Raw genomic sequence first — 14301 nt, 5'->3', positions numbered from 1 at the left:
TTATGGAATTGTCATTCAGTGCAGCTTATGGCTCTAGTCTTGTGCATACTTGGAAGGAAGCTCCACTGAACACAGAGGGTGTTGTTTTTTTCTCCCCCTCACAATAAAAAAGCACAGGTGTGTGATACATGGTGGTGAGGAAACGAGATTCTCTTTCTCCCCCTCAGGATAAAAGTTAATAAAATTTGTTTGCCTTTAGGATTCTTGATGACATTGAGGCAGGGTTCTTTGCCTTTCTTCTGCGAAAAGGAGAACGTATGGAATGCTTGAAAGTCTTTGAGAAACCAGACGGAGAAGCAAGTGACACACTTTGCAAGAGCCGAGCAAACAAATGGTCAGGAAGTAGTGAGAGAGAACATATGTGTGGTTCTCCTTCTACATGTTTATGGGGGATTCCACCCCCTTTGGGGGGGTATCTTGTGTTAATGAGGAAATCTGCAAACTGAGGTGTAACTCCAGATATGGGTATGATTTGGGGTTGTGGTTTGTGTGTGTGCATGGGAGGGTGGGCGACACCATTTGCTCTATGTATCTATCAGTGCATGGCACTGAACTTGGCTATTAGATGGAATGAGCAATTTCAAAAGCCTCTCCTGGATAAGTGGAGGTGAAGAGTTCTTCCGCTTTCTGGCCTCAACTAATTGTAATGAATTGATTATAAGATTTGAATCAAGTTAGGCCCAAATCCTAACCAACTTTCCAGCACTGACATAGCTCTGCTAATGGAGCACGTGCTGCATCCCGCATTTGGGTGCCAGTCACGAAGGCCTCCTCAAAGTAAGGGAATGTTTGTTCCCTTGCTTCGGAACTGCATTGCCCTTACCTCAGTCCTAGAAAGTTGGTTAGGATTGCACCCTTAATCTCATCAATATTTAACAGTATCAACATTGGATCCTAAGGAACATCGCAATTTATCATTAAGGAGGTAAGATCCCACCCCAATGGACATCTTTTTCCAGTCAGTTCCTTCACAGATGCACCAAATCTTACTATTATCTATTACTGATATAAAGCAAGAAGGGATTGCAATCCCTTACAGCAATGTTTCTCTGTGGGTTGTGACTCATTTGGTGGGTTGTGACCCCATTTCTGGTGGGTCCCACAGAGCTTCCAATAAAAACATGGGAGACGGAAAGATCAGATAATTAATTGCCTCAAGCCCTGAGGCTATTCGAAAATCTGATAGCCGCTGCCTTACAAAGCTGAGCTCCTGCAGTATGCAAGCTTGCGTAAATATAGGGAGATAAATGCTCGAGCGTCTTTTTCCTGGTGTTTTTTTCCCCCCAAGTCTGTCAATGACAGGTAGGTGAAGACTGGATCAATTAACTAAACTCCTGAAGCCTTGAGGCTATTCATTAAGGCTGCTTCATTACAAGAAATAGATTGAGGTGGTTTTTTTGTTTGTTTGAAAATAAACAAACTATTACTTGTAAATAAATGAATAAAATATTATTTCTTTCTAGATCACTTTTTTTTTAAAAAGTCTCGTAAAGCTAAGTGTGTCCCAATAACTTGTCATTTTAAAAAGTGGGTCCCCGTGCTAAAAAGTTGAAGAACCATAGCTTTACAGGATAAGTATACGTTCTCTTGAGACCTCCTTCTTTGGGTCTACATCTGCTCAAGCCGATGTCCCTATACAAAGATCTGAATCATCCATGACCAAAAATAATGAAACGTGCGGCTGGCAGTGCCAGAACCCAGCTTCTGACATGTTCATGTCTGCTGAATCTCTCCAGCAAATTGACAGGCTTGAAACAGCAGCCACCGAGATCCCTGGCAAGCTTCCAGCACAAAAAGTGTCAGGATGCAAATGCCAAAGAAACTTCAGCGATTCCTAAAAAGGAAGGATGAGACGTTTGCATCTAGAAAGGAAGCCGTATGAGGCAAAGCTCAGGGTTCTAATGCACCTAATTTGAGCAGCGAGCCCAGTAGAAATTCAACACAGTTTGTTTAAGTATGTCATCAATCTTGGGTTAAGTTCAAGGAAAACTGGTTCTGGGTATTTATAACAGAAAAACGGCTATGCACTGTGTTAATTGGATGAAAATTGGCTATGTCCTTAACTAACTCATCCCTCTCTTCCTTTCAGTTTTCAATAAAGACTACTTTCTTTAGTTTTTACTTAGCATTTGGGGTTTCAGCTAAACAGTCTTTTTGTGAATTGCCTCGAGACCACTTTAGCGCAAAAGGTGGCATAGAAATAAACACATACTCATGACATGCAACAGAATGCAGGAAAAACCTAATGGACCATTGTCTTGCTGCAAAACAGCATCAGGAGGAGGCCATTTGGAATGGAAATACAGCAGCAGTGCTTGACCCCTCTCAATCCACTCACTGTTGGATAAATAGCAGGTGATTTGCAGAATATAGTATGTGGTTCTTGGAGAATATGCCTCAACAAAGTCATTGACAATGACATCTGAATAAACATATCCATGACCAAACTGCAGCTTTACTTGTAATGTTCTGTTTTGGTCATGTTTCCCAAGTTTGACTGCAATGCTGCAATGCAGTCCCATTACACTGCACAACAAAGTTTTTGCTTCTTGAACACTGTTGGGTGTTTCTTATAGATTTTTGGCTGCTGATCATGAAAATCACATCCAGATTTTCTCATCACATACCGTTTCATTGAAATTTTCAGTTTTGTCATGTTTTTTCTTATATTTGTGTCCAAAAATTTTCGTTTCTGTAAGAGACCTATGAACAATGTTTTGTGCAGTCTGGGCATGTCCAGGCATGAAATCAGGCCGGGTTGGAAGCTGTTCTGTGGAAGTATGCAGCCTGGGCAGGCCAGAGCCGACTTGACACTGTCTCAGCAGGCTATAAAAGTGGCTTGCATACACAGATGCTGATCATTGGATTAATATAAACCTTATAGTGTGCACGTATTGTTTCAGAATATAGCATTGCCTCAGTAGCACTGTAACAAGTAAGTTAGATGTTATAGACGTTTTACAGGACAATTGGTGTCGATCAATATCTCGTCAATGTCGTGACAGGCGTGATACATTCTGCTATATTTGTGGCGAGTATATACTTGTTCATCAGAGACGCTCAATGACTACTCTTGCGAAGAAAGCATATCGTCTGTAAAATTGGTGATCAAGACAAGGAATGGGCGCCACACATTTGTTATGCGACATGCGCTCTCTGTCATGTGCTGTCTGTCACGTGCTGTCTGAGAGCTTGGCTCAGAGGCACTCAAAAAACAATGCCTTTTGCTGTCCCGATGATATGGCGAGAACGGAAAGACCATGTGACAGACTGTTACTTCTGTGTTGTCAGTGACGAACATGGTGAAAGGTTTCACCAGGACATTGCTAAAATGGAAAAATGATATCAGGGCAACCGGAATCCGTCAATGCTTGCTGATTACTGTTGGACACTGCAATGTGATGCACCGGGCATTGAATACAAACGAAAATCAGGAGCAAAACACCTTTAATTATGTTGAACTTAATAGCGTATTAGAAACATAAACACGATTAAATACGTTATTGCCAGTAAACAGTTAACTGTCTATTTCTCAGAGTACCTAAGTGATGCAGCAAAACCAAAACTATATTTGTGCATACCCACCAAGTACCTGTCACAATCACCAAAAACTTTTCAGGAAGCAAAACTTTTCACAAAAATTGTTGTGTAGTGTTATGGACGAGCATGAGCCTTTAGGACCCTGCGGAAGCCTCTCTGATGTGGTCAGGAACTGTGCTTCTGTTTTTCTGGAAGCACAGTTTAAAGCCTTGGGGAAGCCTCAGGAAGCTTCCCCGATGCAGCCTCTGTGAGCCTCAGGTGAGGGGGGCAGATTTGCACTCAGGAGGAATGCCAACATCCTGTGGGGGGCGCCATCTCGGACCTTTGCCCCAGGGTACAAGGCTGGGAAGGTCCGCCACTGTTGCAATATCCAGCCATTTTGTTCCATTCTGAATGGATGCTCTTCTGTTAACTCTTTGTCAGTTGCATTTATTTTTTTCTGCGCTTTCCACAAATCACTTTAGTATCTTGATAGCGAGTTCCCCCCAACAATTTCATATTTCTGGATCATTAGCTAACTCTGAAAGGTATCCTGTGGTACTTGCCTTTTCTTTATCTTAATGCCACAGTTATAGTACTCAAAATTAGTTTTATAACAAATTTGATATGGAGTATCATTTCCATATATGCCACCATGTGACTGTTTTTTTCTTTATGTTACAGATACACTTACACCGATACCTCTCATAGTACAGGGCATTCATTCCTGCAGAGTCAAGCACTGTGTGAAACAATGCTGTAGGAGACATTGTCAGTGTTGGGAAAACCCAGTGCCTTGACTCAGGTCAAGTCGCTGAGTCACCTCCTCCCATGACTCGACTCAAAAAAGAGTCATAACGGGGGCACTTTCTGAGTTGCCAACTCACCCTTTAGTGACTCTAATGGACGCAAATAGAGTCCTCTCTCCTTTAAAAAAAACCCACTGTGGAAAAAACAGGGCTGCTGCCAGGGAGTGTGTATGTGTGTATATGTGTGTGAGTTCTCTTTACTCACTCCCCTGCTGTTCCTACCCATCTGTAAACAGGGTGGGAGAGGGTGGGAGTGACTGACTGAGAGCCGGGACAGAAGCAGCAAGAGAGAAGAGGTTTGTGAGCAGCAGCTGGGAAGCTCAACAGGATGACCCGATCCTTGGCAGCCCTACTCAGAAGTAGTTCCACTTCAGCCAGTCACTGAATGAGGCTTGCTCCCCTCAAGTAACAACAGAGCCACAAAGCCATAAGGTTGGAAATCAGAATCAGGCAAAAGAGTTTTCTCCTGCCTCCCTGGGCTTTTGCAGTCAATTGTAAGGCAAGAAACCCCTTGGGCTCCATCTCCTGCTTTCCTTCAGTCAATAAAAATATCAGACTGCCCATAGGTTGTCCAATGATCATGGGTTCCTTCCTTCCTATCAGAGAGGGGGGGAAAGAGCTCACTCCTTCCTCCCCTTCCCACCCAATTCATTAACCCTTTCCTGCCTCCCGGCTGGAACTCCCTGCTGCTCGCTTTTGGAATGCTAACCCCACGAAGTTTTCCATGCGGTGAAAACAGTAAGCAAGCATCCTCAGACACAGACAAACTCAAGTCATCACACGTGGGGATGAGTGCCAAGTCAGGGGGATTCTGACTTGAGTCTTTTTCAGAGCTTTCCACCCTTGTGACTCATTAGTCGAAATCACTTATTTTCATGACTTGAGACCAAGTCACCTGACTCAAGTTCCCAACAATGGGCAGCAGTATGAATCAATCACACTCAGGGCAGAGAGCCCTGCAATGGAACAGTGCTGAAGGAAGCAACATTTTGGGAGATATTGCTGTATTTGAATCTATTTTAAAATTGAGGAACTCAAGGCGTTGAATTTGTATTCAAGACTATACGTGATGTTTGTGTTCCCTCAACCTCATGAAAATATACCCGTGTGGGTATATGATACAACCTCACTTGATAAATTTCCTATAGCTGTTAATGTGCAAAGACTGGATCAGGTAAATATAGCATGGTTCATGCACTGACAGTTTGTTATGTGAATAGTGGATATTCTTGAATCCTAAGTGGCAACAGTTAGCATCTTCATTTAGATCTCTGTCATTTCTGGAGGGAGAGAGAGAGAGAGAGAGAGAGATGCAAAAGTATAGATCTTCTACATTTATATCCAAACAATGATTCAGAGAGATCAGTGTCTGAGTCACTCACTCACTATGTGGGATATCAAAGTCCAAGACACTCTGATTAGTAGAAAGGTCTGAATATGAGATATTTATTCCTCTCCCACATAATCCGTGGTGTAAAATTCACCTCATGATAGCAGCCAGCACTCCAGCAGATGGCAATCCAAGCCACTCTCCTGACAGGATAGAGGAGTGTGAGACATCCCCCTTTGCACATTTTACCTATCTTTGGCCTGGGGGAAAATATGCAGTTACACCCAGATCTTACCTGTGTGTGCAGAATGCAAATTGAAATTACTCAGGTAGGCAAAGCGGGGGTTAATGAGAGGGCCATGAGCTAGAGGAACATTCCAGTGGGCTGGTGAGGTAAGCAGTCTAAAGGGACAGATTAATCTATTTGAAACAAGCAGTTTAGCTGAAACTGCAGTTCAGTATTCTAAACTCCGGCTTCATCCTTTTCAGAACAAAATATACTTCCCCTCTCAACAGTAATGAACCTTGTGCCGAGCAATGTCTCTGGGGTGTGATTATTTCCGAAAACTGCTTCCCCAGTTACATCTCGTTGCATAAATAATCATCTCTTTCATGTGAATGATAACAGTGGGAATGATGCGACGTTAAATATGGTCTCAAGCAGGCTGACTTGCGAGGGAATAAACAATTTGTTGATACTTAACTGTGCTAAAACGGCTTCCTTTGGGTTGCAAGTAGGTTCCTATTGTATGGCTCGAAGTTTGGTACCTGTGCCAGATTTATATGTATTGTGTGTGTGTGTGTGTGTGTGTGTGTGTGTGTGTGTGTGTGCGCGCGCGCGCGCGCGTGCCTAAAACAATTTGGCAATTTAACAACTTTATGAAGAGAATAGACAGACTCTCTCTCTCTCTCTCTCTCTCTCTCTCTCTCTCTCTCTCTCTCATGTTGTTTTCCTCAGTCTCTGGCAGCAATAAACACCATGTTGTGAGGTGAATGTAGCAAATGCAGCTCTGTAGAGAAGAAGAGCAAGGAGCTGCCTCAGCTAAAGATGGTGCCACGTATTGGCAACTTGAATGCCTTTGAGATCTCTTCAAGGGAATCATCAAACTAATGATCTGTGCATGCATGACCTTGCTGCACTCTGTCACATGTAGATAAGATGTCAGGACATCTTGCATGTCAGGGAGAGAGGGGAAGGAAGAAGGCTAATCAAAGGAAAGCCCCTGGTTTGGGGAAAGGTCTGTAGCTACCTTCTGCCTGGCCCCTCCCTGCTGAGACAGTCTCGCATTCCTCCCCCTTCCTGCCCCGTTCTTCCCACCACACCCTCTCCCAAACAGGCTTACTTGCGGTTCTGCATGTGGCTGGCTGCAGCACCTGGCGCTGCCACTGCAGTGCGCACAGCCATAGACCCATTCATGACATCAGAACTGCTATTCTGCTGCCATAGAGCCCAGTTAGGCCTGGTCTGTGGATTTTCAAATTATTCTGGCCGAAAAGGCCTACTTTCTCAAAAGAACTTCTAGTGTGAAAACAAATCAGACAAAGGTTCTACTTTGCCCAAGACATAAAGGGTAACATATGGCCAACATTTTATTCAGTTGAGTCCTAAAAAGCAAATTACATAGGCCTACAAAATTGAGGGTCAGAAAAGTTTTTCCCAAACTTTATGGTGGTTTGATATGAGTTTGGGGTGCTGATTCTGAAAATGGCATCCGTTTTGCCCTATTGCGTCTAGTTTCGGAGATACAGTATAGCCTCATTAGTGAATGGTTCAAGCAGCTTCCTCATGAGGAAGCCATGGTGAAGGCTTTCTCTTGAGGAAGCTGCTTGAACCATTCACTAAGGAGGCTATGCCGTGTCTCCAAAACTAGACGTGATAGGGCAAAACGGATGCCATTTTTGGAATCAGCACCCTAAGTATACCCAGGAATTGGTGTAACGTTAAGGAAGCAAAATGTGTGTTGGCCTGTGTTATTTTCCAAATTAATGGCAAAGGCTCTAGGATGCGTGTCAAAGACTTGAACATGCGGCACTGATTTTAAAATGTTATTAAAATTCAGTGTTATTAATAAACTGAAATTAAATCCTTTGCCAGAGTGATGCAAGGTATGAAGTCAGACCTCGGCACACCTTGCTTCTTGCATCTTGACAATACACTGTGAATGTGACAAATCCTTTGCCGTTTACTAAAGATTTCCATGGAGAGGAACATCTGTGAGCTTTGAGTCCATTTTCTGAGACCTGGTTTCATCCAGGACTGGTATGACTGTGCCAAAGATGTTTCAGGCCAGAAGACGTTTCAGAGCTTTCTGCATGAGCTGTGCAAATTTCCTGGAGTTTCCTTTGGGAGGGGTTTGTGAATATGCAAGATCACCCACCATTGTTTGCAAGGGTGTCACAGCAAGGCAGTTTCAGCTTGACACATTCTGCCTCTTGTGATTGGCCATTTCAGTCCCATGAAGGAAAGAGCCCCCTTTGTGTACAATCAATCCATCAGGCATTGGCAGCCACCAGACCCACAAATGCTACAGCTCTTTTGGGTCTGGTGATCTCCTGAGGGCTGCTCACTGTCTGTTCTGGGGCCTCTTTAAGTTGCACAGATCTTTCAACTTTTACTAAAGATTTATGTGCAGAGGATTATATGTGAGCTGTGTGTCAATGTTTTTGAAGCTTGGTTTCATCCAGGCCTACCCAAGCTGTGCTAAGGCAAGGAAAATGAAGGAATGATATAGGCCACTGGATTTTTCAGGGCTCTTTGGCATGAGCTGTGCTAACCTCCTGCGAGTTTTCTTTTGGGAATATGCAAAATTACCTAGCAATCTCTGTTAGAGTGTCGCAGGCTACACGGCCAAGACTCGGTGTGTACGAGGCTTGAATTACCCGTGGAAACTTGTGAAAACAAGCTTCACCGCATTTTTCTCATAGAGATTTGGTCTTGCTTTACCATTGAGCCACAGGCTTGCCCGTATCTTCCTCTGTCAACTTTCTCAGGGGAAAGTGAAGCAATATCAGTTAGATTCCTGGTGTCAGCACCTGGTATCTTGCCTTAGGAGAACATCTTCTTCCCATGTTCCTTTTCTTGCCGCATCTCTAATCAGTGCCTTTTGTGATGACAACAATGGTAGTAACAGACACAGCAGTTGCCTTTTCCCAGTAACTAGCAAACCCACCACAAACCAATATTTTCACCTTCTTTTCCAAAAGCATAGAAGCATTTAACATCCACTGTCTGATTTTGCCAGCATCCCATGATTATCAAATAAGTTTATGGGAGCATAGTCCACAAAGATCCTTACACCTGTATCAACCCTATTAACTGTGAATTGATGAAGACAACCAAGAAGAAATAAAATCAATCTTTATATACATCTTGTGGGGAAACAAGAAAAGCACTAATCCTGACCTCCCCCCCACCCCATATGATGGAACCACCATACATCTAAACAGTTTTTTTTTTCCTACTTTCTTAAAAATAGATTTTGTAAACATTTGTGTCTTGTTAGTTGTGGATCTATCCATTCTGGCTTCTATTAAAATCCAGTCTGTCCGATCCAGAGGAGAAACGTTCCACTTGGTTGATAAAATGATGGAGTGGGGGCTGAAATGCTTGTGATTAATACTTAGGGCATAAATATTCACTAGGCTCATTTTTTAAATGACTACAGTATAGTTAAGTGTTATATACCTACTTTTTCCTCCCTAAATATATTCTTAAAGCCATTTCTGCCCAACATTGCCTATACACAATAGGGAACAAATTTGTATGCCTATGGGCTGGGCAAAACTGGCCCACCACATTACTCTTTAGATCAGTGGTTCTCAAACTTTTTAGCATTGGGATCCACCTTAAAAACAAACAAACAAACAAACAAACAAACAAACAAACAAACAAACAAACAAACAAACAAAGCTTTACCAATCACTCAAGCCTCAGTGGCTATAAAGGTTATTTGGCCGTCGCCCCTCCCTCCAAGTAGTAGATAGTCTAATGTAATTGTCTAATCTAGTCACAGTCTGGTCTAATTGTCAGTTTTGTGACCCACCAAAAATGGGGTCGGGACCCACTGGTGGACTTTTGGACACATAGTTCAGCCTGGTTTTTTATAGGAACAACATAACTCAAAAATTTCACCTAGCTTCATGGTTCTTAGATAGTGTTCATCCCCTTTTAAAATATGGGTCTTTTATAGATAAATCATCTCAGGCTTTTGTTACCTTAAAATAAGGCACAATTTAGACCCTTCATAGTCAACGATAAAAACTTCATGTTTGTATTGCTACCCACCATTTTCCTTTAAGCGAGTTCAATTCCTAATACTGAAGAAATCCTGTAAAAACAATCCAACCCCCTTAGGAGGCTACCTTAAGCACTTTCATTAACTGCTTAGCTCCAGAAATGGTTCTCATTATAATCCACTTTGAATTAATGTAGTCATTCCATTCAAATGGGGTCCCCCAAATGCACTCTATCCCTTCCTGCTTCAGCTTTTTAAATAAGAAACCCAGATCCCTTTTGTACCATGTATTGGGGTGCAAATTTTTTAAGAACAACACTTCCTGGCCTTCCAAAATCATTCATACCTTGGCAAACTGTGTAAAATTGTGTAACTAGTCGCAAACTAAGAAAAGCCAGTATTTCTCATGACGTACTTAGTCTTTTTGCTGCCAAAGCACCAAGCCTAACAGACAACTCCTGGCCCACACCTGAAATACTATCTACCGTAAGTCCAAATAATTGATAAGAGCCTGTTCCAAGATGGTTACTGCTTGATTTCAGAGATATTTACCTCACCCTTCCACCCCCATCAGACCCACCAGGCCAGCTTACAGCAGTGGTAAAAAAAGTAAGCAACGCAAGCAAACTAAAATCAATATATAAAAATAATAAATACAAAAACAAATATAAAACAATTATTGTTTGCTCTGAAAATCCTCTGAATTTTAGATAATGATTTCTACACTGGTTTAGGGCTTCCTCTATATTTTCCTTAATTTCTAAACCTCCAAAAAAGGCAGATTTTGTGCTTTCATCCCTCTTTCAATATGCACCTTATTTTGCTGTATTTTAGCTTTGAATTTCTTATAATTTTCAGACATTCTTCTGTTGTTTTCTCGTATTCCCCAAACTGATTTTTATAGCTAAATGCTCCTTTGCAAGTATATCCTATTCTCTCTTCTCAACCTTTAGCTATATATATGGTACTGTGTGCGTGTGGGTCTCCAATGTTTTAGTCATCATCTTTTTTATCTTTTTCCCCAACTCTCTCTCTTTTTCATTGATTCCTAGAACAATACTATGATCTATAAAATCCAGTGGTCAATATTGTCTTAAGAATCCCCAGTGTTAATCCCTACTGCAACCTATTTCCTCTGCTTCCTAAATCCATCCTTCACTCTTACTAATCATCCAGAACTTAGGCTTTCTTCTTTTCCTTAGACCCCAGATTCACCTGACAGGCTATAACCATCTCCAGACTACTTCCAGTATAATTCCTGATCTAGTCAAGTAACTCAGGGCTCAATCCTAACCCACTTTCCAGCACTGGCATAGCTGTGCCTGTGGGGCATATACTGCATCTTGCAGTTGGGGAGCAATCATGGAGGCCTCCTCAAGGTAAGGCAATGTTTGTTCTCTTACCTCGCAGCTGCATTGTCCTTATGTCAGAGCTGGAAAATAGGTTAGGATGGCACTCTCAGTGAATAACGGCGCAATCCAAGCCAGCACATATGTTAGTTTAACTCACTTGTGCCATGTTCTGGTTGTCATGAATGCACCGTAAAGCATGTTCATGCCACCTTGGAAGTCAGGGAGGCCTGCACAAGGACTCACCCCAGCCTCCCCATGCCAGATCCAATGATGGACCTATTGAGTTTGCTTTGTCCAAGGGAGGCCAGTGCAGGGGGGGAAGGAAGGCAGAGGTGGAAGGCGGAGGGTGGAACTGAAATATTTCAGGGCATGACCATGCCCGAGAGAGGGATGAGACTAGCCTCCAGCACTTAGGCCAGATCCTAAGCCCCCTCCTGAGCAGCCCAGCATTACACCCAGCAATTTCATTGGTGCAGATACAAGTATCCCCATTGCTGTGGTTGGAGCATTACTCAGGGTAAGGAGACTCCAACCATTCCAACCACCCTCAAACCTGCACTGGGCTGTTTAGTTATGGGAACTACCCTAATTAGGTCTTGAAGCTAATTACAGTTGCAGAGAGAAAAATTTAGGATGTGTCATGAATAAGCTCAGTATCACCTAATCCTGTTTTTGGAAGCTTCAGTCTCTAGAGTCTGCCCATCACTTTTCCTTGACTTCACGGATGACTGCAAAGACATCATTTGCTGCTGTTTTTTTGCCACCTGCCTGTTATGCGTGCTGAATGTGCAACTTCTAGGTGTGACAGCCTTAATGTTTGGGTGGAAGAAGAAACACTTCATGTGGGCTGATTCCTCCCTGGTTCCCAGCATCTCACCTCTCGGATGCTGGGGGTACAAGCGTGGTGCATTGGCAAGCTTGTTGTTCCCATGGTTTGCTACAGAGGCAGCCTCAGTTCTTGAACACTTCTCTCCCCACAAGGCATATCTTTGAATTTGCCTCCCAGTTTGCTATCACTACAGCAGGAGGACAAAAACAACAGAGAGAAGAGTCAGACAGGAGCAGGTTGAGGGATTGAGGCTGCAATCCTAACCACACTTTCCTGAGAGTAAGCCCTATTGAACAAAATAGGACTTACTTCTGAATAGATCTGTTTAGGATTGTGCCCTGAGAGTGATAAATCTGCACCCCTTCAGCCCTAATATTAATAAAAGATCCCTATTTATACACTAACTAAAAGTTTATTTAGCATCAGTAAGCCGTAAACCATTACTTTTATTGTATTAAATAACGGTTAACTGCATTCTGTGAGGAATGCAGAGCAGAATCCTTTTCCTACCTTTTCATTTCCTGATATGTGCAGGATAGACAGGATCAGGGCTAGAATCTGCCTCTCCCTTTCCCAAGGGAGCACACAAAAATGAGACAGAGATGCCGTAGAGTTCCACAGCGCAACCACTAAAATCCAATCTGATTAAAAAGACCAATCTTTAAAATAAACTTTATCTCCATCTGCTTTGGTTGCTACGGTAATTGGAAAATATGTACACAAGGCTCCCTAATAATTACAGATGCTCTTAAACATTCTGCACTGCCCCACTGGCACAAAAGGCAATCGTTGTAAAAAGCATTTTCCTTGCAAATGCGTGTGTTTTTCTTTATCAGCCTTTTTTCCAAGTCAGTGTGTTCGCTTCTCTAATCTTTTTTTTACATTCTTCATCATCTTCCTTGTAAGACTACAAAGGAATATGAATATGCTCAAATGAGTTGAAAAGGCAGCTTTTTCATGCACAGTGAAAATAAGAATAAAAAAAATACCAAGGAACTGATGAATGGATAAATGGATTTATGGTGCATTATCTGTTATAAAATTTTGGTGCCTAATTCTCTTAAGTTTTTTTTTTTTTTTTTTTTTTTCAAACTACATAATGAAGTTGCAGAAAACTTTTCTATAAGAAGTTAAAAGGAATTGGTTCCAAATAAAGGTATTCATCCGTGGAGAAAACATTTTCCCTTGTCTAACAGAAAGACTGGTAGCTCTAAGGTCAGGAACTGGATACAGGACTACAGTGTTTCTTATCCCAACAGCTCTGCTGTCAGAAGTCCCTCAGTCCATGGTAGTCACTGTCAAGTGCAGGACCAATGCAAGCTGTGATTTCTGCATTGATGATGTAACCTCTGACAAAGGACTGTGATGTCAGGAAATTAGGAATGGTTGGCAACCTTCAGTCTCGAAAGAATAGGGTATAAGCCTATAGCACCTGGTATTTCCAGGCAGTCTCCCATCCAAGTACTAACCAGACCTGACCCTGCTTAGCTTCCGAGATCAGATGAGATCAGGCATGTGCAGGGTAACAGTTGCTGTCATATGGTTGTGTGGTGAATGCAGCACCATTTTGCTGATTTGCGGATCCCCCCCCCACACACACACACACTGTGTGCTTGAATCAGAAGCATATTTAAAAATGTGAATCGGCTGCCATTGCATCTATATGTGAGACCTTGGTATCCACTGATATTTCTTATCCACTGATTTGACTCACCACTGATATCAAGGTCCACCTTTAAATGCCTTGTAACAAGGTAAAAAGCATCAGAATCCTATTTCCTACCATTGTGCTGTTAAATAATTATATTTTCATTCCACTAGATTCCATTATTTACCCCATCTAGTGGCTGAATGAGGTATAGCATCTATACCAATGCATTTTAGGGCGACAATGGAGAAGCAAGAAATCTGGAAGTAGGTCTTTAAAGTTATTTTTCCACTGATTTGGTATCCACTGGTTTTTGTTTTTTTTATCCACTGAGGATTCTGGAACAGAACTGTTTGACTGTTCTTTGACTGTCTTTTGTTTCCATAAAGAATGCACAGCAGTTCAGTAAACATGGGTGAATGGGAACCCTGTACATGCAAAGAATCATTTTCATTACATTGCCGCTATAACAAACACACTTGTCAATATAATTTGGTCAAGAAACCACAAAATTAGTAAATTACCCAATTCCATATATACTTATGTATTGTTAAATACATACATACATACATACATACA

The 14301-nt window shown here is 42.2% G+C and overlaps 1 non-coding gene across 1 annotated transcript; it reads left to right on the top strand.

The window, feature by feature from the left end:
- Positions 1–8229: 8229 nt before the first annotated feature.
- LOC136638376 (U5 spliceosomal RNA) lies at positions 8230–8346 on the top strand. The gene has a single exon (XR_010793601.1). It is a non-coding gene; the product is annotated as a U5 spliceosomal RNA (small nuclear RNA).
- The last annotated feature ends 5955 nt before the right edge of the window (positions 8347–14301 follow it).

Source organism: Tiliqua scincoides, chromosome 1 (assembly GCF_035046505.1).
Source record: "Tiliqua scincoides isolate rTilSci1 chromosome 1, rTilSci1.hap2, whole genome shotgun sequence".
NCBI lineage: Eukaryota > Metazoa > Chordata > Lepidosauria > Squamata > Scincidae > Tiliqua > Tiliqua scincoides.
Note: the sequence above shows the minus strand (reverse complement) of the source record. Positions and strands in the feature narration are given on the sequence as shown.